The sequence below is a fragment of the Elephantulus edwardii genome, unplaced genomic scaffold (genome assembly GCF_000299155.1).
Source record: "Elephantulus edwardii isolate Elephantulus edwardi_28Jun2011 unplaced genomic scaffold, EleEdw1.0 scaffold00288, whole genome shotgun sequence".
NCBI classification, from domain to species: Eukaryota; Metazoa; Chordata; class Mammalia; order Macroscelidea; family Macroscelididae; genus Elephantulus; species Elephantulus edwardii.
The window spans coordinates 1,910,104-1,934,253 of record NW_006400038.1 but is presented as its reverse complement, the minus strand read 5'-3'; the positions used below and the strand labels follow the sequence as shown (position 1 = coordinate 1,934,253).

General features: G+C 39.0%; 1 pseudogene; it reads left to right on the top strand.

Annotated features, from left to right (window-relative positions):
• Positions 1-23,934, top strand: part of LOC102846767 — a 57,056-nt pseudogene extending 33,122 nt beyond the window's left edge.
• Positions 23,935-24,150: the final 216 nt, after the last annotated feature.

Genomic DNA, 24,150 nt, shown 5'->3' with positions numbered 1-24,150 from the left:
TTCTGCATCAATTGATAGGACCATATGGTTCTTGTTCTTTGCCTTGTTGATGTGATGAATTACATTGATTGTTTTCCTTATGTTGAACCATCCTGCATGCTGTGTAGTATTCCATCTTGTGACTGTACCACAATTTCTCAATTCATTCAATTGTTATTAGACATTTGGGCTGTTTCCATGTTCTTGCAATAGTGAATGAATGATCCTGCTAAGAACACTGGACTATAAATCTCCATCTGTGTCTCAGTTCTAATTTTCTCGGGATATACTCCAACCAGTGGAATAGCTGGGTCATATGGAATTTCTATGTTCATATTTTTGAGAAAAGACCAAACTGCTTTCCAGAGTGGTGGTGGTGGTTGTTGTTGTAATGTGCCATCAAGTCACTTGCGGCTCATAGCGACTCTATGTACAACAGCCCTAAACCCTGCTCTATCCCTTGCCAATCCTATTGTCTCCAACACGCCTATTCCTATTACCTAATGATGGAATCAATCCATCTCATCGAGGGTCTTCCTCTCCTGAGCTGTCTCTCCACCCTCCCAAGCATGACGTCCCTCTCTAAGGAGTGATCCCACCTTGAAACATGTCCAAAGTATGTCAGAGAGAGCTTCAGAATTCTTGCCTCCAAGGAGCAGCCTGGCTTCATCCTCTCTAGAGGATGAACTTGTTTGTTTTCCTAGCAGTCCATGGTATATTCAATACTATTCTCCAGCACCAGAGCTCAAAGACATCAACTCTCCTTCTATCATCCCTAGTCATTGTCCAGCTTCTGATGCATAACAAGTGATTGCAAAGACCATGGACTGTATCAGGCACACCTTCCCACCAACGGTGTAGAAGAGTTCCTACCTTGCCACATCCTTTCCAACATTTATTATTTGCTGTCCTGTTAAACTTTACCACTACTACTAGGGTGAGATGGTATCTCATTGTGGTTTTGATTTATATGTCTCTCATTACCAGTGATTGTAAGCATGATTTTCATGTGTTTGCTGACCATCTGAATATCTTCCTCTGTGAAATGTCTTTCCATGTCTTTTGCTCATTTTGTGCTTGAGTTACCAGTCTCTTTCTTATAGAGGTCCCATAGGATTCTGTAAATTTTGTTATGAGACCCTTGTCTGAGATGACATTGCCAAACATTTTTTCTCAGTCAATAGGTTTTCTTTTTACTCTCTTGGATAATGCTTTTGATGTGTGCAAGGATTTTAACCTTTAGAAAGCCCCATTCAGCAGTTATATCCTCTCCTGGTTGTGTATTTCTGGCTGTATTTGTTATCCATTCTGTACCATGAACTAGGCTTTCTAAGATTGATCTGATTTTGTCTCTTATGATTTTTATGGTTTTGAGCTTTCCTCCTATTTCTCCGATTTGCTTTGAGTTGATTTTTGTTTATGGTGAGAGATGTGCATCCTGCTTCAGCTTTCTGTAGATACAGTTTTAGCAGCACCATTTATTGAAGAGGTTCTTTTTTCCCCATTTGATAAATTTTGTCTCCTTGTCCAATATCAGTTGACCATAGGTAGATGGATTAATGTCTGGGGTTTTTATACTATTCCACTGGTCTGTGTGCCTATCATTGTACAGTACGATGCTATTTTGGCTATTACAGCTGTGTGGTAGGTTTTGAGATCAGGGAATGCTATGCCTCCCACTTCATTCTTGTTTTTCAAAAGTGCTTATTTGAGGTCTCTTTCCTCTCCAAATAAATTTGTCAATTGCCTTTTCTATCTCTTTGAAAAATGAATTTTGTATTTGTATAGGGATTTCAAGCAGTATTTAGAAGAGGCCACGACACCAGGGGTATCACTGCTGATGTCAGATTGATCCTAGCTGAAAGAATACCAGAAGAATGTCTATTTATGCTATGTTGACTATGCAAAGGCATTTGACTGTGTGGATCATAACAAGTTATGGCTAACACTGAGAAGAGAAAGAACCCAGAGCACTGAATTGTGTTCATGTGAAACTTACACCTAGATCAGGAGTCTGTTGTGTGAACAGAGCAAGGGAACAAGGAGTGCATCAGGGTTGTAGTCTCTCCATACTTATTCAATTTGTTTGATAAGGACATTATTTGAGAAGTTGGACTCTACAAAGAAGAATGAGGAATGAGATTGGAAGAAGGTCATTCAATAACTAGCATTATACAGATGACACAACTGAAGATGATGAGTACGTTACTGTAGGTGTCATCGAGTCGAGTATGACCCATAGTGACCCTATGAACAACAATCTGAATCCTGTAATTTCCTGTGCCTTCTTCACACTTTCTGACACATTAGTCACTGTGTCAATCCACCTGGTCAAGCGCCTTCCTGTCCTTTATTCACCCTCTACCTCTCTGAGCATCATGTCCCTCTCCAGGGAATAACCCCTCCTAGCAACATGCCCAAAGTATGTGACGTAAATTCTCATCTTCTTTTCCTTCAAAGAGCACTCTGGCTGCACCCTCCGCAAGACATATTTGTTTGTTCTTTGGATAGTCGATGGAATGTTCAGCAATCTTCTCCAACATCACAGCTCAAAAGCATCAATTCTTCTGTCATGCATTATCCAGTTGTCAGATGCACAGTAAGTGATCAGAAAGACTATAATCTCAGTCAGATGCATCTTAGTCCTCAAACTAACATCATTACTCCTCAATAATTTGGATAAGTCCCTGACTGAATATTTTCATACATCCCCTGATTTCCTGACTGCTGGTACCAAGGGTGTTAATTGTGGATACAAGTAAGATAAAGTTGTTGACAATTTCAATCTTTACTCCATCTATCATTATTTTGTCTATTAGTCCAGTGGTATGAATCTTTGCTTTCTTGACATTGAGATGCCATCTATATTAAAGGCTAAATTCTTTGATTTTCTGCAACAAGATCTTCATTTCCTCCTCACTTTCAGCAAGCAAGGTTATGTCATCTCAATAAGAAAAAGGTAAACAACCCAATTGTAAAATGGGCACAGAGTATGAATAGTTCCCTTCACCAAAGAAGACAGTCAGATGACAAACAAATACAGGAAGAAATGTTTCAGAAACATTTCTTTCAGAAAGATAAAAATAGAAACAATTATGAGATATCATCTCACCCCAGTAACAGTATCAAAGTTCAACAGAGAAGCAAACAGTGAATGCTGGCAAGGTTGTGGAGAGATTGGAACCCTGGTGAGAGAATAGAACGGTGCAACCACTATGGAAGGTGGTATGGTGCTTTCTCAAAAATGTGAAAAAGAAAATACCATTTCACCCAGCAATTCCACTACTGGGAATATACCCTAAGGAAGCCAGAGCTGCCACCCAAACAGATATATGCATATACATGCTTATTGCTGTGTTATTCTCAATAGCAAAGAATAGAAACAACCCAAGGACCCATCAACAAATGAATGGATAGGAAAACTATGGTCTATTAATATAACGAAATACTATGCAGCACTGAAAAACAAGGAACCCATGAAAAATTACACTATATGGGTGACCCTGGAGGACATTATACTGAGTGAAGTATCTCAGTCACCAAAGGACAAATACTGCATAACACTACGGTTATACAACAAGACTGACATGGAGGTTAAGAGAAAACTAAGAAAATGAGAACTGCATTGGAACAGATAAAGGAAAGAAATGTTTGAAAGGAATATATGATTAGACATTATTTGGTTTGTTGTTGTTGTGTGTGGGTTTTTTTAATTAGGCATTATTTGTATGACAACAGTCCAGAATTGAGATGTATAGCAAAGTGGACTGGAAGAAGTTGGGTGGGAGGAAGGAAATGAAGAAACAATGAATGAATTTTTTTTAAAGTGAACTGGGGGGTAGGGAGAAAAATGATACAACAATGAATAAAGGAAAAATCCAACTTCTCTGTAAATTTTCATAAAAATCACAAAATAAGTGTACCATAAAAAATTTTGTTTTTGCTGTTGTTATTATTGTTGCTAAGTGAGTGCCATCAAGTCGTAGATGACTCATAGTGACCCTATGAATGAAAGACCTGAACATTTGTATAATTTTCATTGTTTCTCCAAGTTCATAGAGTTTCTGGAGGTAAGCTGTTTCGGAAATGGATGTCACTTCTGCTTCCAAGCTTATTTTAATCAGGGAGCTCCACCAAACATTGTCCACCATGGGTAACCATTATTACATTTGACACATCAGTGTCAGAGTGTTTAGCATCACAGCAGTTACCTCTGTACAAATGGACAGACCAGTGGACATATACCACTTAGAAGAATTTATGTACCATTAAAAAAAACCCCAAACCTAGACGCCCTTGCCTATGGTACAAATAGGCTTGCAAATAAAGCCAGAAATGCCCAACTGAAAACAAACTTGAAAAATGGTAAAAACTAAGTACCTGTTTGCTTCAAAAACTTTTACCAATTGGGTGAAATAAAATTTACAGACTGTTAGGTATTTTTAATGTTGAATATGTCATTCACCAGAATATGGACTTCTTTAGAGAATGGATTATAACTGTTTAGTAACTTGTGTGGAATCAGCACTCAGTGTATTGTACATTGTAGCTGCCAAACACACAATTGGTAAATGATGAACAATTGAATAAGGTTAGCATACAGTAGCATTATCATCATCAATTGTTGTTAAATAATAAGTGTTAATTTGAATGTGATGTAAAGTATAATGGAGATAGAAGAGAGGTTTGCAGAGCATGCCAAAAAAATAGAGAAGATGGTTTCAGTAACATCCTCAAAATAACATTTATCATCAAATACTGCATTAATCACTTGTCCCATTAGGCTTTCTTTACTCTAGCCCATGGTAATCTTTTCTCAAGAGCATCTTTAGTCTTTGTTAAATTCACAGCTCATTTAACTTTAGATCAAGCTATTGTGTGAAATCAAGTGAACTAATGTGACTTGCTCTTCTATTTATAACTTTTTGTTGTTCATGAAAAAATATTGTATGAATATCGTTCCCTTGAAAATATTTTAACCTTCTAGAAGATAGAGATATATTTCATGATAATAATTTTGTATTTAATAAATAGTAAATTTAAAAAATGTTGTACCATCTGAATAACACAGGTTATTGATGAATCTCCCTGTGACCTTGATGCCAAATTCCTCTTCAGAGTCCAGCTTCTTGAATAATTTGCTCAGCATACAGAATGAATAAATATATAGAGAGAATACATCCTGATGCGCTCCTTTCTTAATTTTAAACCATGTAGTATTCCCTTGCACTGTTCACAGGATAGCCTCCTGGTCCAGGTGTATGTTTCGCATAAGCACAGTTAAGTGCTCTGGGATTCTCATTCTTCTCATTGTTAGCCATAACTTCTTATGTTCCACAGTCAAATGCCTTTGCATAGTCAATAAAACAGACACTTTTTTCCTGGTATTTTCTTCTATCAGCCAGGATCCATCTGACAACAGCAATGCTATCTCTGGTGCCATGGAGACTTCTGGAAGTTCCCTATCTAAGCACTGTTCCAGCTGTATTTTATTGATCTTCAGCAGTATTTTGTTTGCATGTGCTATAAATGATATTGTTCTATAGTTTCCACATTCAGTTGGATCATCTTTCTTGGGAATGGGAACAAAACTTCTTCCAATCGGTTGGTCAGACAGCTGTACTCCAAATTTCCTGGTATAGACTGGTGAGTACATACAGGGTAGTATCTGTTAATTAAAACAAGTAAATTGATATCCTATCGATTTCTGGGGTCTTATTTTTATTTTTGCCAATGCCTTCTTCAGTACATCCTCAACTTCTCCTTCATTATCATTGGCTCCTGTTCATTTGGAACTTCTTGAAATTTTTCATTGTCAGTCAGTTCTTTCTGGTAGTGATTCTATATATTCCCTCCATCTTCTTTTGATGCTTTCTGGGTCATTCAATATATTGCCAATAGTACCTTTCAATATTGTGACATGAAGCTTAAATTTATTTTTCAGTTCTCTCAGTTTCAGAAATGCAGAGCAAATTCTTCCCTTTTTTATTCTCCAATACAGGTCTCTGCACATTTCATTATAGTACTTTGCTTTGTCTTCTCAAGCTGCCCTTTGAAATCTTCTTTCAGCTCTTGTACTTCTATATATTTTCCCTTTGTTTTGGCTTGTTGACACTCTAATGCAATTTTCAGAGTCTCTTCTGACATCCATTTCTGTTTTATTCTTTCTCCCCTCTCTTTATAATGACCGCTTTCTTTATGGATGATAATCTTGATATAATCCCACAACTATTCTGGTCTTTGGTCACTGGTGTTCAATGCTTCAAATCTATTCTTAAGATGATATTAAAATTCGGATGGAATAAAGCCAAGAGTGTAACTTGTTTTTGTGGGCATATTTTCATTTCCTTCAGCCTCAATTTAAATTTACACATGAGTAATTGATGGTCTGACCTACAGTCTGCCCCTGGCCTAGTTTTGACTGCCAATATTGAGCTTCTCCAATGATTCCTTCCACAGATGTAGCCAATCAGATTCCTGCGTAGCCCATTACTTGAGGTCCATGTGTAAAGTTGCTGTTTGTATCTTTTTAAAAAGTATTTGCAATGAATACATCACTGAAAATACAAAATTCTATCATCCAAGTCTCAGCCTCATTTCTATCACCAAGCCTGTATGGCACATAACAACAACAACAACAACATCTCTTCTTCAATGTTTCCAACTTTTGCATTCTAGCTTATCATTAACATATCTTGATTGCATATTTGGTGAATTTCAGACTGCAAAATTTGATAAAAATTTTCAATTTCTTATCCTTTGGCTCTAGATGTATGAGAATATATTTGAATAATAGTCACATTAATGGGTCTTCCTTTTTATGCATGAGTATAATATTCTATTGCTCATAATATTGTACTTCAGGATAGAACCTGAATTTGACTTTTTGACTATGAATGTTACACCATTCTTCTTCTGTTTTTCATTCCCAGCATAGTATACTACTACATGATTATTCTCATCAGTTATGATGAGGATATATATGGACAAAATTTGAACTTCAAGACTGAAGTGGAAGTCATTTCCATTATCTCACACCACCTCCCAGCCCTCCACTTCGTCAAGAATTGTGGCAGCTATTTTGAGGCTATTTTGAGCCGAATTGCATTCCCTGAATAGATGTTGTGTGCCAAACCTTTGAACATGGCCTTGTCTGGGCAGGTCTTTGAAGGTGCTATTAGTTAGGTTCCCAGGAGGTTTTATTGGAGTATAGTAGATCTCAGTCCAATCTGAGTGCTGTCCTCTATAAAGAGAAATCACAGAAAGGCAGCCTTATGACTATAGAATTAGGCTGCAGCTTCCAGGGAAGGGAGGCCTGATGCTACCAGGAGCTGGAGAAATGAGAGAAGACCATCCTGAGCCTTTTCAGGGAGCACGGCCTGACAATGTGCTGAACTTGGACTTCTGGTGGGCGGAAGGGAAGAAACTTCTGTGGTTTAATTAAAGTCACCTACTGGTATTTTGTTACATCAATCCTAGGAAATTCACTCAGTAACTAACCTGGACTGAAAGATTTCTGTACCTGAAAACATTTTCATTGCTTTGATTTTCAAGAGCAGTGACATAAGCTGAACAATTTGCAGTCGAATAGTTTGTGAGCTAATGAAATTCCTGGGTCCCTGGGCTTCTGAGGATCTCTGGAGAGACCAGCATCCTGGATCTTTATGTTAATGAAGACCTGCTGCCGACAGAAATTACTCTCCATAGGGTACAGTTGTTGCCTGAAATGCCTCACTTTTTTGTTTTTGCCTGGAATTGTATCAGCTCAGTGCCATCACCCTGTTTACCTCATGACAGTCAGAGCTGTAATTAGTAGGCACATCTGATTAATAAAATCGAAGGAACATCCTAATTATCAAATGAAGATTTGGTAGACAAAATCCTTCAAAACACAGACTTTTGGTGTTGGGCCCTGGAGGAAGAGGCTCTTTCCATGGCATCTCTGGGAACTGTTGTGGTAATAACACCTAATATTCCTGTTGCGTTTTGAGTCCTCATTTGAGGTCTGACATTTTGCTTGTTTTAACTTATTTCATATTACATAAGTCTTTCTGAAGAAACAGAGACATAAAGAAATTTAAGTGCTGTCACACAGAGAGTGAGAGGCAGAACCTGAACTCAGACTGAAGGCTGATTGAATCTCAGATCAGGATCCTTAGCTAGTATTAATCACACTGGCACTCTCCAGCTGGATATACATCTATCCATGCACCCAACAAGTATTTGCTGAGTTTTCGCTATGTGTCAAGCATAGTTCTAGGCACTTGGGATGTAGTGGTGAACTAGGGGAAGACAAATCCCTGTACTCTTGGAACTTTGTTTATAGTGGGAAAGACAGACAATAAATGAATAAAAATGTAAATGCTAATGTTGTTAGAAGCTATCAAACTAGTTTGTGCATCATCACAATTATGTGACCAAATGTCTAACAGAATGAAAGATTGTCTGGTACTGTGCCATTCTCATAGTTGTTGCTATGTGTGAGGCAACTGTTGTAGATTGTGTCAATCCCTCTCAACGAGAGTCTGCCCCTTTTTTTGGTGATATGTGACCAAAGTAAGCTAGTCTGTGCTTCACCATCTTCCCTTCTAAGAAACATTCTGGCTGTACTTCCTCTGAAACAGACTGGTTCATTCTTCTGGCAATGCATAATATATTTAACCTCCCAATTCAAATGCAGTATTTCTTCTTTGGTCTTTCTTTTTAATCACCCCTTTTGCATGCATATGAGACAATTTGGAAGACCCTGGTTTGTGTTTAAGTGCTAAGAAGAAGAAAAAGAAAGCACTAGGGTCTTATAAGAAAAACAAAAATAAAGACAAAGAGGGTCTTATTTTGACTGGGATGGTCAAAGGAGGTGGCATGATGAGAGATCTGAATGGTAGGGAGGAGCCTGCCCCATAGAATCTAGGAGAAATGGTAGGGAGGTTTGCTCTGGTGTCCCTTTGCTGCTTTTGTTTCCCCGGTGTTTTTTTATTATTTTTCTCTTTTGGGATCCTACTAGTCATCCAATTCTTAGTCTCTGTGCTTGGGTGCAACTGGTGCATCCCTCTGCCTTGAGCAATGGCCAGATGGTCCAGGCCTGGCCTTCTACATATTCCATTCTTCTAACTACCCTGATCAGATAGGAGATTGGTATGTGACCTCTGTCAGTCCAATGATCTACTCTCAGAACATGTGTTGGAAGCATTTGGAACAAGAAGCTGCCTTGGATTGTAACTGACAGATCTAGTAGGCTATATTGGAAGCAGGAGTGGCATCCATTTCCTAAACAACATGCCTCTGGAAACTATGAACTTTGAAAAATGTCGATAGTTGTAGAGGGGCTTTAGGATCACTATGAGTCATGCTCAACTGGAAGGCAGTCAACAACTGTAGGCTCAGATCTCCTGGAAGCTGCCTTGACCATTCATTAAAGGTGGAGCCAGTCTGAGTTTGGAGCCAGAAGGGAGAAAAATGCCTCATGTTTAGATCCAGCTGTGCCTGAAGTCAGAACTGATTTGTTTTTATGAGTTAACAAAGTCTCTTTTACCCTTACGAGAGTTTGAGTTTGACTTTTTATCTAACAAGGAGATTTGGAGGCATGCCCTTAGTGTGCTGTGCTGCTGCCTAAATGTTGTATGTCTCTCGGAGGTTGAATCCAACTGTGGCTCTGATAGAGTAAGATGGGAAGTCTCCTCCCATTAAGATTTACAGTCTTATAAACCCGATGGAAAATTGCTAAGCATCTGAATCCACTTTTTGGGGCAGTGTTGTTATTGTTAGCTACCCTTGAGTTGAGTATAACTCATAGCAACCCTATAAACAACATCTCTGAACCCTGTTCTACCCTGTGTAATCCTCACTACTTGAGCTCATTGTTATAGTCAGTGTGTCAATCCACATCCCTCAGGGTCTTCTCTTTTGTTGACATTTCCAGATACGATGTCCTTTTCCAAAGACTCACCCCTACTAATGACATACCCAAAGTATGTGAGATGAAGCTTCACCATCTTTGCTTCCAAGGAGCACCCTGGTGGCATTTCCTCCCAAAGATGTTTGGTCTCTTAGCAGTTCATGAATAGTTAAGTATTGCTCTCCATCATCACAGTTCAAAGGCATTAATTCTTTTCTGTCATCCATTGGCATAATCCAACATTCAGATGCATAGCAAGAATTAAAAAGACCATGGCTTAAAACAGGCACATCTTAGTCTTAAACCAACTTCAATGCACCTTAAAACTTTGGAGAGGTCCTTAACTGTGGATGTTCCCAGTATAATACCTCTTCTAATCTCTTGACTGCTGGTACCAAGAGTGCAAGACAGAATTATTGACAACTTCAGTCTTTTCTCCACTTATCATAGTATTACCCATTGGCCCAGTGGTGTGCGAGGGTTTTTTTCTTCTTGATGTTGAGATGTAATCTATATTGAGGGCTGCAATCTTTGATCTTCTGCAGCATGTTTTCCAAGTCCTCTTCACTATCGACGAACAAGGTTGTATCATGTGCATAACACATGTTGTTGATGAGTCTTTTTCCAATCCTGATGTCACGTCCCTCTTCATGGAGTTCAGTTTCTTGAATGATTTGCTTTACTTATAGATTGAACAAGTATGGATAATGGATAAGGTCTCAATGCACATCCTCCTTGATTTTGCTTTGATCACCTCTTGGTCTAGGTCTAGGTTTCACATGAACTGAGAGTTCTGGGATTCTCCATGTTAAACATAATTTGTTGCAAGCAAGATCACCAGTCTGTACCAGGAAATTTGGATGACATCTACCTGACCAACTAACTGGAAGAGATTCATATTTACTCCCATTCCCAAGAAAGGTGATCCAAGGTGCAGAAAGTACTGAAAAATATCATTCATATTATCCAATGACCACTGGAACACATTGGCAAAGAAATGCCATAAAGTCAAACTTGAGTTAGAAGGTGTCACAGCACTAGGGATATTGCTGATGTGATGAACTTTGGCAGAAAGCAGAAAATACTAGAAGGATGCTGGCAATAGAGTGGGGTTTATTGTGGGGTTGTTTGGTCTACTATCTTAGGGAATGGAAAGATCTCAGAGAGTATTTTGAAGAAATAAGCTTGCAGACTCTTGACCCACTGAATCAAAATCTGCATTTTGATGAGACCCCCAGGCAATTTGAATGTACTTTTCTGTTGCAAAAAGTTTATCTATAAACAAAATTTCAAATAGAACCAGAGGACCCTTGAGAGTCTTCACAACCTTGAGTAATCAACCCGGTTCAATGTTTCCTCTTAGTGTAAAGTCATGGAGAGTGATATAAAAATGACAACAGTGGAGTTCTTGAGTGAGGACTTATTTAGAGGAGTAAGATGCACCTGATTCAGGTCTGGTCTTTTCAATCATTTGCTATGCATCTGAGAACTGAGTAATAAATAAGGATGACAGAAGAATTGCTGCCTTTGATTTGTGGTGTTGGAGAAGAGCACTGAATATTCCATGGACTGCCAAAAGAACAGACAGATAGATCTTGGAGAGGGGGAAGCCACAGGGCTCCTTGTAGGCAACAATGAAAAATCTTCATCTCACATACCTTGATCATGTTATTAGGAGAAGATATTCCTTGGAGAGAGATATCATGCTTGGACAGGTAGAGGGTTAGAGAAAGAGAAGACTCTCAATGACATGGATTTCTACAGTGCCTGCAGCAATGAGCTTGATGTGTCAGAGATTATGAGGATGTCACAAGATAGAACAGGGTTCAGATTCTTTATTCATGGGGTCTCTATGGGTCTTACTGAGCTGGATGACACCAAAAATAATTACAACAACAACATATTTTTTAAAGTATGTTCTTAGAGTACTAGTGGTTCAAAGAAGAAGGTCAGGAGGGTTTCCTGCAGCTGTGGAAGGGGGTGAGGAAGAGAAGCAACAGCAAAGGAGGTACAGGACGAGCAGTTGGGCACCCCAACCAGGACAATACTTCCCAAACCTTTGTCTGGTTTCCTCAAGAAGAAACATGATCTTTTCTGAGATCCAATCAGTGTAAGAGCTTGGGAGTCTTATCTTTCTCATCACTGTTTGGCTGACAGTTCCCTTTCCCTCTTAAACAGCTGGGATACTGATGGGAGGATTCTATCTCCTGGTGACCCCACGTGTATCAGCATTGACAAGGGTTTCAAGTGATTGACTTCTTGGAAGAAAACTCATCAAGCCTTTATTTCCAGGCACCTTTGGATGTACTCAAACCATCTACTTTTTGGTTAGCAGCTGGACGTGTTAACTATTTGCACTACTAAGAAACTGCTTTTCAAGTAAGAGGTATTCAGAAACATTTTGTATGATACTTGACTGGATCCTAGTTCAAACAGAAGTCTCTATGAGATAAAAATGCTGACCTTTTTTATTATTTGGAGTTCTGTACCACACTTGTTAGGCCTGGACAGTCCCTCTTAATATGGTCATTTCCAGACTGGTTGGCAGAGCCAGCCAGGCATTATCTAATTTTTCTGGCCTTCAGATGTGGAGAAGGCTGGGGTTCACGTGGTCCACTAATCCTTTGGAATAATTCTTTCAATGAGTCTGACCTTCTTCACTCTTCTTAATGGTGTTGGAAAGAGACACATAGCGGCACGTCAGAAGGCTGCTCATGGGCTGGTAGGACACCAGTAGCTCCTCACAAGACTGGGATGTAGAAGACGGTCTTTGTGTATGCAGGCTCTGAGCCTCCAAACCCAAGGACTAACTCCCGCAATATGCTTGGCTAAGCCAAGAAGCATTCATAACTTTGGACTTTGTATGTGCTACTATACTAATGATTTATTTGCAACACATACAAATACATATCTAGAAACATTCTTTTTCACACCTATGCATATTTCCTGAGTAGCTCCCTATCCAAATCCCCATACCTGCTCAGTTAATATGTCTATCTGTGTGTCCCCTTCTTGTTGTTGTTTTTAGGTACTGTCGAGTTGAGCATGACTCATAGTGATCCTATGAACAAAAGATCTGGACCCTGTTCAATTCTGTGCCATCCTCACAATATCTGACACACTCAAGCCCATTGCTGCAGGCACTGTACTGTATCAATCCACCTGGATGAGGGTCTTCCTCTCCCTTGCTGACCCTCCACCCTTCCCAACATCATAGCAACAAGTCTAAAGTATGTGAGGTGAAGCTTCATCATTCTTGCCTCCAAAGAGCACTCCGGCTTCACCCTCTCTAAGATATATCTGTTCTCTTTGCCGTCCGAGAGATGTTCAGTGCTCTTCTCCAATACCACAGACCAAAGGTGTCAATTATTTTTCTATCATCCTTATTCATTGTCCAGATCTCAGATGCATAGATGATAGTAATCAGATAAACTATGGCCAGAGTCAGATGCACCTTAGTTGTCAAACTGACATCATCACTCCTCAATACTTTGGAAAGGTCTCTAACTGCAGATTTTCTCAGTGCAGTACATCTCCTTATTCCCTGACTGCTTTTACGAAAGACATTAATTGTGGATCCAAATAAGATGAAGTTGTTGACAGTTTCAATCTCCTTACCATCCATCATGAAGCTGCCCATCTGTCCAGTGGTAAGGATCTTCGTTTTCCTGACATTGAGATGCAATCCACACCAAAGGCTGCATTCCTTGATCTTCTGTAACAAGTGCTTCAAGTCCTCCTCACTTAATCTGCATAACACAGGTTATTAATAAGTCTCCCCCCAATTCTGATGCCATATTACTCCTCATAGAGTCTAGCATCTTGAATAATTTGCTCTACATACAGATTGAATAGGTATAGAGAGAATACAATCTTGGTGTACTCTCTTCCCAATTCCAAACCATGCAGTGCTCCCCCGTTCTGTTCACACAGCAGCCTCCTGCTCCAAGTATCGGTTCCTCGTGAGCAAAATCAAGTGCTCTGGGATTCCCATTCTTCTCAGTGTCTACCACAACTTGTCATGATCCACAGAGTCAAATGCCTTTGCATAATCATTAAAGCACAATAGGCATTCTTCTGGTATTCCTTGCTTTCAGCCAGGTTCCATCTGACATCCCTGGTGCTATGGCCTCTCTTTAATCCTGCTTGAACCTCTGGCAGTTCCCTATCTATGTACTGTTCTAGCCATCTTTGAATGATCTTCAGCAGTATTTTCCTAGCGTGTGATATCAAGGATATTGTTTGATAATTTCCACATTCAACCCTTTTTGGGAATAGGAACAAATATAAACCTCATTTAATCCATTGGCCAGACAGCCATCGTCCAAATTTCCTGGCATAGACTGGTGAGTGCATCCAAGACTGCATCTGTTAATTGAAACAAGTCAATGGTATCCCATCAATTTCTGGGGCCTTATTTTTTTTTTTTACCAATGCCTTTAGTGCAGCTTCTACTTCCTTCTTCATTACCATTGGCTCCTGCTCATATTTTTCAGTGTCAATCAATTCTTTCTGGTACAGTGACAGTGTATTCCCTTCAACTTCTTTTGATGCTTTCTAGGTAATTCTATATATTACCCATAGCATCTTTCAGTATTATGATATGATGCTTAAATTTATTTTTCAGTTCTTTCAGCTTGAGAAAGGCAAAGCAAGTTCTTACCTTTTTATTGTCCAATTCCAGCTCTCTGCACATTCCATTAAAATACTTTGTTTTGTCCTCCTAGGCTGCTCAACTTCAACATGTTTTCCTTTAGATTTGGCTTCTCAATGCTCCAATGCAATCTTTAGAGTCTTTTCTGACATCCATTTCATTTTTTTCCCTCTTTCCTCTGTTTTTGTAATGACTTTTTGCTTTCTTCATGGATGATACCCCTATTACCATCCAACAACTCATCTGGTCTTCGATCACTGGTGTTCAGTGTCTCAAACCTATTCTTAAGATGGCCATTCCTAGCTTTGGTATCAAGGATATGTTTGCTTCATAGAGTGAGTCTTGGAGAATTCCATCTTTTCCTATTTTCTGAAATAGTTTATGTAGAATTGGTGACAGTTCTTCTCTGAATGTTTGATAAAATTCACTTGTAAAACCATCTGGTCGAGGGCTTTTTATGGCTGGAAGTCATTTTATTACCTTTTCAATTTCTTCTTTTGTAATGGGTCTGTTCAGGTGTTCAATTTTGATTTGTGTCAGTGTAGGTAGGTTGAATATTTCTAAGTATTTGTCCATTTCCTCCAGGTTTTCATATTTGTTTGAGTACACATTTTCATAGTATTCTAAAGTTAGCCTTTTTATTTTAGTTGGTTCTGTTGTGATGTTGCCCATTTCAACTCTTATTCATATTATTTGTGTCTTTTCCTTCTTTTCTTTTGTTAGTTTTGCTGGTGGTTTGTTGATTTTATTGACCTTTTCAAAAAAACCAACTCATAGTTTTGTTGATGGTTTCAGATGTTTTTCTGTTTTATGTTTCATTTATTTCTGCTCTAATATTTATAATTTCAGGGTTTTTAGAGGATGTCTGGTTTTCTTGCTGTTCTTTTTCATTTGTTGGAGATGTTGGGCTAGAGATTCAACGGTCATTTCCCCCTGCCTTTTGATGTGTTTGCCTATTGTTATAAAAAGATCTCTGATTACTGCTTTGGCTGTTTCCCAGAGGTTTTGGTAAGTGGTGTTTTCATTGTCATTTGTTTCAAGAAAACTTTTAATTTAATTTTTTGTTTCTTTTAGTACACAGTTGTATTCAAGCAAAGTATTGTTTAGCTTCCAAATGTATGGTTTGTTTGGTTTTTTTCTCCTTTAGCCTCTTGTTATTAATTTCTAATTTTTAGCGTTTGGTCTGAGAAGATGTTTTGTATTATTTCTACGTTTTTAAATTTATTGATTCTAGCCTTGTGACCTAAAATGTGATCTATTCTGGAGAACATTCCATACACATTGGAAAAGAAGGTATACTGTGGTTTTTTGGGGTGTATTAGCCTATAAATATCTATGAGGTTGAGTGGGTTTATTGTGTGGTTTAATTCTTCAGTATTGTTGTTGACTTCCTTCCTAGTGGTTCTAACTTTTCTTTAGAGTGGTGTATTGAAGTTTTCAAGCAATGTAGTAGTGTTGTCTATTTCCTTTTTTCAGTTTTATTAATATTTGTTTTACATATTTTGCAGGTCTTTCATTTGGTGCATAGATATTTATTATTTTATGACTTCTTGTTCTATTGACACCTTAAGCATTATATAGTGACCTTCCTTGTCCTTTCTGACAGTTATTGCATTGAAATTTATTTTATCAGAGATTAATATCATTATTCCTGCATTTTTTCTGGTTTCCATTTGCTTGGTATATTTTCCCCCCCACCCTTTTATTTGTTAGTCTTTCTTTATCTTCATTATTCAGGGGTGTCTCTTGTAGACAACATATTGATGGGTTTTGGTTTTTACCCAATCTACTATTCTTTTTCTCTTCAGTGGTGCAATTAAACCATTCACATTCAGTGTAATTATTGAGAGACAATGTTTTATTGCTTATTGCTATCATTTTGTTGAGTTCTTTTTGTTGTTATTGCTAGTTACTTTGGTCCATCCTGCTTTCTGTGGCACTTCCATAAGAAGGACATCTCTCAGTGTTTCCTGTAATGCTGGTCTTGTTTTTACAAACTCCCTTTGATTCTGTTTTTCTGGGAATATCTTGATCTTTCCTTCACATTTGATGTACAATTTCACTGGATACAGTATTCTTGGTTGACAGTTGTGCTCTTTGAGTGGTCAATATATGTCGTTCCACTGTCTTCTTGCTAGCATGGCTTCTGCTGAAACATTGGCACTTAATCTTATCTGCTCTTCCTTATAAGTTACTCTTTGTTTCTCCCTTGCTGCTTTTAGAATGCTCTCCTTATCTTTAGTTCTGGCAAATTTGACTATGATATGCCTTGGTGTTTTCCTTTTGGAGTCTATTCTATATGGTGTTTGCTCAGCTTCTTGAATATACATATTCTCTCATTCTTCATATGCCTGAGAAGTTTTCTTCTAGTAACTCTTCTACAACTTTTTCAGTGCCTTTACTTGCTTCTTTCTGTTCTGAGATTCCGATGATGTGCATGTTATTTCTCTTGATGGTGTCCCACATTACTCTTAGGTTTTCTTCTTTTTCCTTCCTTTTTGATTCTGCTTTTTGCTCTAGCAGATCAGTCGTGACAATTCTATCCTCTCTTTCCCTGGTTCTGTTTTCCATCTCTTCAACTCTGTTCATGTATCCCTCCATCATGTTGACAGTATCTGAAACATTAAAGGACAACAACAAAATAGAAAACTATAGGCTAATATCTCTTATAAACATAGATGCAAAAATCCTGAATAAAATACTGGAAATAGAATCCACGGATACATCAAATAAATAATTCACCATGACCAAATGGGATTCAAAACAGGTATGCAAAGATGGTTCAACATAAGAAAAACAATCAATGTAATGCATCACATTAACAAAGCAAAGAACAAAAACCACATGATCCTATCAATTGATACAGAAAAAGCCTTTGACAAAATCCAACACCTTTTCCTGATTAAAACACTCAACAAAATAGGAATAGAGGGCAGCTTCTTCAACATAGTAAAAAGTACATATGCAAACCCAAGAGCCAACATTGTTATCAATGGAGAGAAATTAAAGGCATTCCCTTTAAGAATAAGAACTAGATATGGATGCCCACTATCACCTCTACTATTTAATATTGTATTTTAAGTCTTAGCAATAGCAATAAAACAAGAGAAGGAAGTAAGATATATCCAAATTAGCAAACAGGAGGTAAAATTATCTCTCTATGCAGATATGATAACATACTTAGAAAACCCTAAAGACTCAGCAAGAAAACTATTGGACATAGTTGACCAACTCAGCAAAGTGGCAGGATACAAGATCAACATACAAATATTAGTTGGATTTCTCTACAGTGACAAAGAGAATACAGACCTGGAGCTCAGAAATCAATACCCTCACAATAGCTAATCACAAGATTAAGTACTTGGGAGTAAATCTAACCAGAAGAGCAAAGGATATATTCAAAGAAATTTACAAAATATTACTACAAGATACAAAAAGAGACCTTGAGAAGTGGAAGAATATCTCTTGCTCATGGATAGGAAGACTCTATATTGTGAAAATGACAATGTTACCAATGGCAATTTACACATCCAAGGTAATTCCAATACAAATAGCAATCCTATTCTTCAACGAGATGGAAAAGGCAATCTCCACTTTCATTTGGAATGGAAAGAAGCCCCAAATAAGCAAAACACTGCTTAAAAATAGAAACAAGATAGGAGGCATCTCACTCTCTGATTTCAATCCTACTACCCTGCCGTGGTGGTCAAGACAGTGTGGTACTGGTACAGTGACAGACATATAGATCAATGGAATAGAATTGAGAATCCAGAAATCAGCCCATCTACTTATGGTCAACTGATTTTTGACAAGGAGATGAAATCAGTGAAGAGGGGAAATGACAGCCCTTTTAACAAATGGTGTTGGCAAAATTGGAAAACTACCTGCAGAAAACTCAAGCAAAAGCCACAGCTCACTCCATATACAAAAACCAACTCAAAGTGGATCATGGATCTAGGACTAAAACCAAGGACTATAAACTTCATTAGAGCATAGCTTGGAAGAACTCTCAAAGCCCTAATCTACAACATAAACAGTCTTCCAAGCATCTTGAAAAATCTACAACCAAGAGAGGATAAAAATAAATGAATAGGACCTTCTAAGAATAAAATCCCTATGCACATCCAAAATAATCTCCAACAGGGTAAATAAAAAGGGAAGCTACAGACTGTGAACAAATATTTGGTAATGACATGTCAGATAAGGGACTTAAACCTAGTATTTATAAACTATTCAAACACCACAGCAAGATAAAGGTAAACAATCCAGTTGAAAAATGGGAACAGGATATGAACAGATGCTTCACCGAAGGATACATTCAGATGGCAAACAAACACATGAAGAAATATTCAAAATTCCTAGCTCTAAGAGAGATGCTAATAAAAACAACTATTAGATACCATCTCACCCCAGTAAGAATAGTAAAATTTAACAGAACAGCAAACAAGAAATGGTGACAAGGTTGTAAAGAAAATGGAATTGTTGGTGGGAGTGTAAAATGGTACAACCACTATGGAAGGCAGTATGGAGCTTTCTCAAAAAGTTGCAAATAGAAATACCATTTGACCCAACACTTCCACTACTGGAAATATACCCCGAAGAAACCATAATTGCCATTCAAACAGATATATGCACACCCATGTTTATCGCTGCTTTATTCACAATTGCAAAGAGTTAGAAACAACCTAAGCACTCATCAACAAAGGAATGGATAGAGAAGCTGTGGTATATTCACACAATGGAGTACTACACTGCATTGAAAAACAAGGGACTCATGAAATATTACACAAAATGGGTGACCCTGCAGGACATTATGCTGAGTGGAATATCTCAGTTACTAAAGGACAAATACTGCATAGTACCACTGTTGTAAAACAGGACTGACATTGGGGTTGTGGGAAGACTGAGAAAGATGGGATAAATTTTGTGTACTGCATTGAAACAGATGAGGGAGAGAACTGTTTAAAAGGGATTTATGATTAAGTATTATTGTCATGACAGGAGTCCAGAGCGAAGGCTACATAATGGCGTGGACTTGAAGGGAGGGATTGTCTAACAATGAAAGAATTTTTTCTTTTACTTTTCAAAGAGAAGAACAAACAGGGCGGGGGAGGGGGAAGGTTTGGAAGGGAGAAAAGTGCAACAGTGAATGAATGGAAATCCAAAATCTCTGTACACTTTAATTGTTGTTAAGTGCCGTCGAGTCACAGGCAACTCATAGTGACCCTATGAACCAAAGTCCTGGACACCTTCTGTATAACTTCATCCTTTCTCCAGATTCATTGGATTTCCAGAGGCAAGCTATAATGGAAGTGGATGCTACTCCTGCTTCCAAGCTTGTTTTAATTGGGGAGCTTCACCAAACACTGTCCACCATGTGTAACCGTTCCCACATTTGACTCATCAGTGTCACAGTGTTTGGCTTCACAGCAACTATGAGTTACCTCTGTACAGCAAGTGGCCATACCAGGTTTGCATGACCTAGCAGAATGTTTCACCAAAAACAATTAAAGGCAGGCAAGTACTAAAAAAATATGATCATTAAATTCAGATGGAATTGATTCAAGATCATATCTTTGTTCCTGTTGACTTCTTTTCATTTTCTTCAGCCTCAATTTGAACTTAATTAAATTTGAATTACTTATGAGTAATTGATGATATGATCTACAGTCTGTCCCAGCCTACTTTTGACTGTCAATACTGAGCTTTTCCAACGATTTCTTCCACAAATTTAGTCAATCTGATTCCCATGCAACCTTTGGGTAAAATCCACATGTAAAGTTGTCTTTTCTAAAAAGTATTTGCAATGAATACATAAATATAAAACTCAATCATTCTACTTCCAGCTTCATTTCTAACACCAAGCATATTTTCCAACTACTGTTCCTTCTTCATTGTTTCCTACTTTTGCATTCTAGCCACCAATACTAATTGCATGTTCAGTCTATTTCAGACTTCAAAATTTGGTAACAATTCTCAATTTCTTCCTCTTTGGCTCTAGATATAGGAGCATATATTTTAGTAATAGTCACGTTAATGGGTAGTCTTTGTATGGATATTATCCTATCACTTATAACATTATATTTCAGGATAGAACTTGAAATTGACTTTTTGACTATGAATGCAACAACATTCTCTCTATGTTCTTCATTCCTGGTATAGTATACCGTATGATTATCTGATTCAAAGTGGCCAAAGCTAGACCGTCGCATCTCACTAATGCCTAATGTGTTAATATTCATGCATTCCCTTTAATTTTTAACAGTTTCCAGTAATGTGTGGTAGTGGTGAGGAGAGAGATGGCAAGTTCACAGAGAGAAGTTCACACTGTACTGGCCACATTTTAATCTTAATACTAAATTGCACATAATACATTTCTTGTCTTGGTTCTGGATTGTTGCTGTTAGGTGTCACTGAGTCCAGTACACTCATAGTGGCCCCATGAACAACAAATCTGGACCCTGTGCTGTTCTGTGCCATCCTCACACCTCCTGACACACCTGAGCCCACTGTTGCTGTCACTGTGTCAGTCCATCTCGTTGAGGGTCTTTGCAACATGTTGTTAAGATTACCTAAATGTGAGACCTTTTAAAGCATGATGTCTGTTTCCAGGGAATAACTCCTCCTAGCAACATGCCCCAAGTATGAGAGATAAAGTGTCACCATCTATGCCTCTCAAGCAGTTAACTGTCCCAGATTTGGAAGGTGAGGAGAAGCAGAAGCTGTGACATTCTGAAGGGCAGCAGGTTGGATACAGTATGAGCCTTGTGCTCACCAAGGCATGGGGTGACTCAGCCAGTCCTAGCTCTCTATGCACTGACGCTCAGTGCCCTCACCTGGAGGTTGTAGCCCAGGATCCCCTGGGCTTTCCCTCAGGCTGACTACAATGGAGTAGTGCAGTGGTTCACACTCTCAGCTGCATTGTCTCAGGCTTGAAGGGTGACCATCACCTGTTCTGTCTGTTCAGTAGTGCTGGACTTTAAACGTCTTCTTCCACATTTCTCTCCACTCTGCCCAGGACCTTCTACTGTGTGGGCACCATCCAGTTAGTTCTACTGGTCTCAGGTTCCACTGATACACTTCTTTATAAAATTCTCTTTCAATCCAAACCTGCACCATGTGATTAGATTTTGTCAGCACCAGGGATAAAGAATCTCACATCTTAACAACATGATCCAACTTTAAATGTGGACTACATTCTCCTTATTAAGAAAATCTCTTAAATAGTTAATGCAATGTTTTCCTGAGTGTCACAAAGTTGTGTGTGTGTGTGTGTGTGTGTGTGTGTGTGTGTTCATTATCATAAATATTGTAAAGAAAATGTTTACAACAGTAGCGTTTACAGTGGTCCTTTCTTACCCTGGAGACTTACTATACTTCTTCATCTGGGCATATTCTACTAACACTTTTTTCCCCTTAGCTTACTGATGAGGAAAGGATGGAAAAGAGAAGGAATCTGGGTTACCCCTCTTTCTTTCTCTTCCATATCATTATTTTCAGAGTAAGTCTAAGCAAGGGAAGTAATGTGACCAGGAAAGCTTGTGGTAGGTTGGTGCTTTTTCGAAAGCCATACAGACTTTTTCTGTATTCAAGGGAAGCTCTGGTTTGCATGAAATGTGCAGCCTCTTGGGGCTGCCTGCACTCTTTCGCACGTCCCCTCCTTATTCTGTGCGTGAGCACAGTGAAGCTATGAGCAAGGCTCACCTGCTTCATGGCATAGCGTGTAACACACTGGTCAGGGATTTAAATCCACCACTCACTCCAAGGAGGGTGCCATGTAGACACATATAACATGTTCACAACCTATTGCTCACTCTGAATGTGACTGAACTTATAGACAAGATGGGTGATGGAATGCTGTGACCAAAAAACTCCCCCAAAATATTGCTCTTAAGGTGACCCCCAAACTCATGGTGACCCATCTGTGTCAAAGCAGAACTGCGGTTCACCGCATTCTTCAAGAACTGACTTTTGTTGTTGTTAAGATTGTCAGGCATCTCCTCCACAGTGCCTTTGCGTGGGCTGGAACTTCTACTCTTCAGTTAGTGCTTGACTGTACCACATAGGGACCACTTTCTGTTTATAGACCACCACACAATGCTGTGTAGAAAAGAGGATGCACAGATCTTCAGTGGGGACAGTGCCCATATCTTCACAGCTCATGCACATGCCCCTCTATCCTATCAGATTGTATTATCAAGCACAAGTTCAAGATTTTCAAGATGATGACTCAGAGTATGTACACTTTCTAAGGGGCCCTGAGAGGCTGACTTGACAAGCTAGGAATCTGGTCTGATTTTCCCCAGCTCAGAATTCTGGTGAAGCTGGGACAGCACCTCGGAGACTCCTTTGCAAGCCCTGCTCAACCATCAGTAACCCAGTAATTCAGCAGGTTGGGGTGTGCTTTGTTTTGCTCTCCCATTTTCTCCCTCTGGACCCTACTTTCCCCACGTTCTTTCACTATTGCAGAAGATTCTGTCTAATCCCCTTTTCCAATAATATTTTTCAGACTGAAGCTTTACTAATTTTTAAAAATGTGGCCATGTGTCAAGAGCTGATGGACTTGTGTAAAGCGTATGCAAGCATCCATGGGACATTTTCCCAGCTTCTTACAGAGTTCAAGTTTTATAAAGAAGATAGTTTAAAATTGCTACGTTGTTAACTCTATCTCTATTATCCTAGTTTTAGGTCTTTCTTTAGCTATCCACATTGTCTTTAGCAAAGAGAAAATAGCTGTCAAATTTAGCCTCCCTTATGCAGCTCTGTTGGCACAATCTGTAGGGAGCTGTGTTGCTAACTCAAAGGTTGTACCTTTCTGGCAGTTTGAATCTAGCAGTAGGTGGCTCTGAGGGAGGGAGATGGACAATCTTGTGCCATCTGATTCACCAAAAGGCCACTGGAGAGTCAGCTATGAGTCATTCCCAAATGAATGGCAATGAGGTTGCTTTACTTTTATGTTGCTCCGCCCCAGTGGAGTAGTGCACATCATGCTTGTCTGCTAATGGAAAGGCCAACCATTCCAACCCACCAGCTGCTCCAGGGGAGGAAGATGAGCAGTCTTCCTCCTGGAAGTTCCTGGAAAGACTTACCTTGTTGGGACCTGATGGAGGGTCACCACGGATCTGAAGGCACTCAGTGGTAGTGAATTTTTGGCTTGGGTTTTTGGGTGTAACTCAAGAAGTCCTGTTGGTTATCAAGCACTCGGTTTCTATCCACTACTCTACAACAGAAATGGGGCAGTCTATTTCCATAAAGATTCACTGTGCACCAGTGGGCTTAGGTTTCACGTTGCTCAGAAGAGAAAGGGTGGTACCAGGCTAGTGTGAGTGATCTTCTTCCCCTCGTCCTCAGGAAGCCGGATCAGTCGCCCAACGATGGGCCTCCCATGCAGGCACCCTGTCAGTGAGGATGGTATGATGCTGGACGGGTTTCAGCAGAGCTTTCATGCTAAAACAGACTACATGAAACCTGCTTCTGAAAACTAGCCAATGAAAATCTGTGCATCAAAGAGTCCTGTCTAGGTCTCCGGGGTCTTCAGGAGTCAATGGCCATGCAGGCTGATATCAACTTATTAATTCCCTCAGCTTTGGCAACTGCAATTCCATCTCCCTAAATCTTTAAG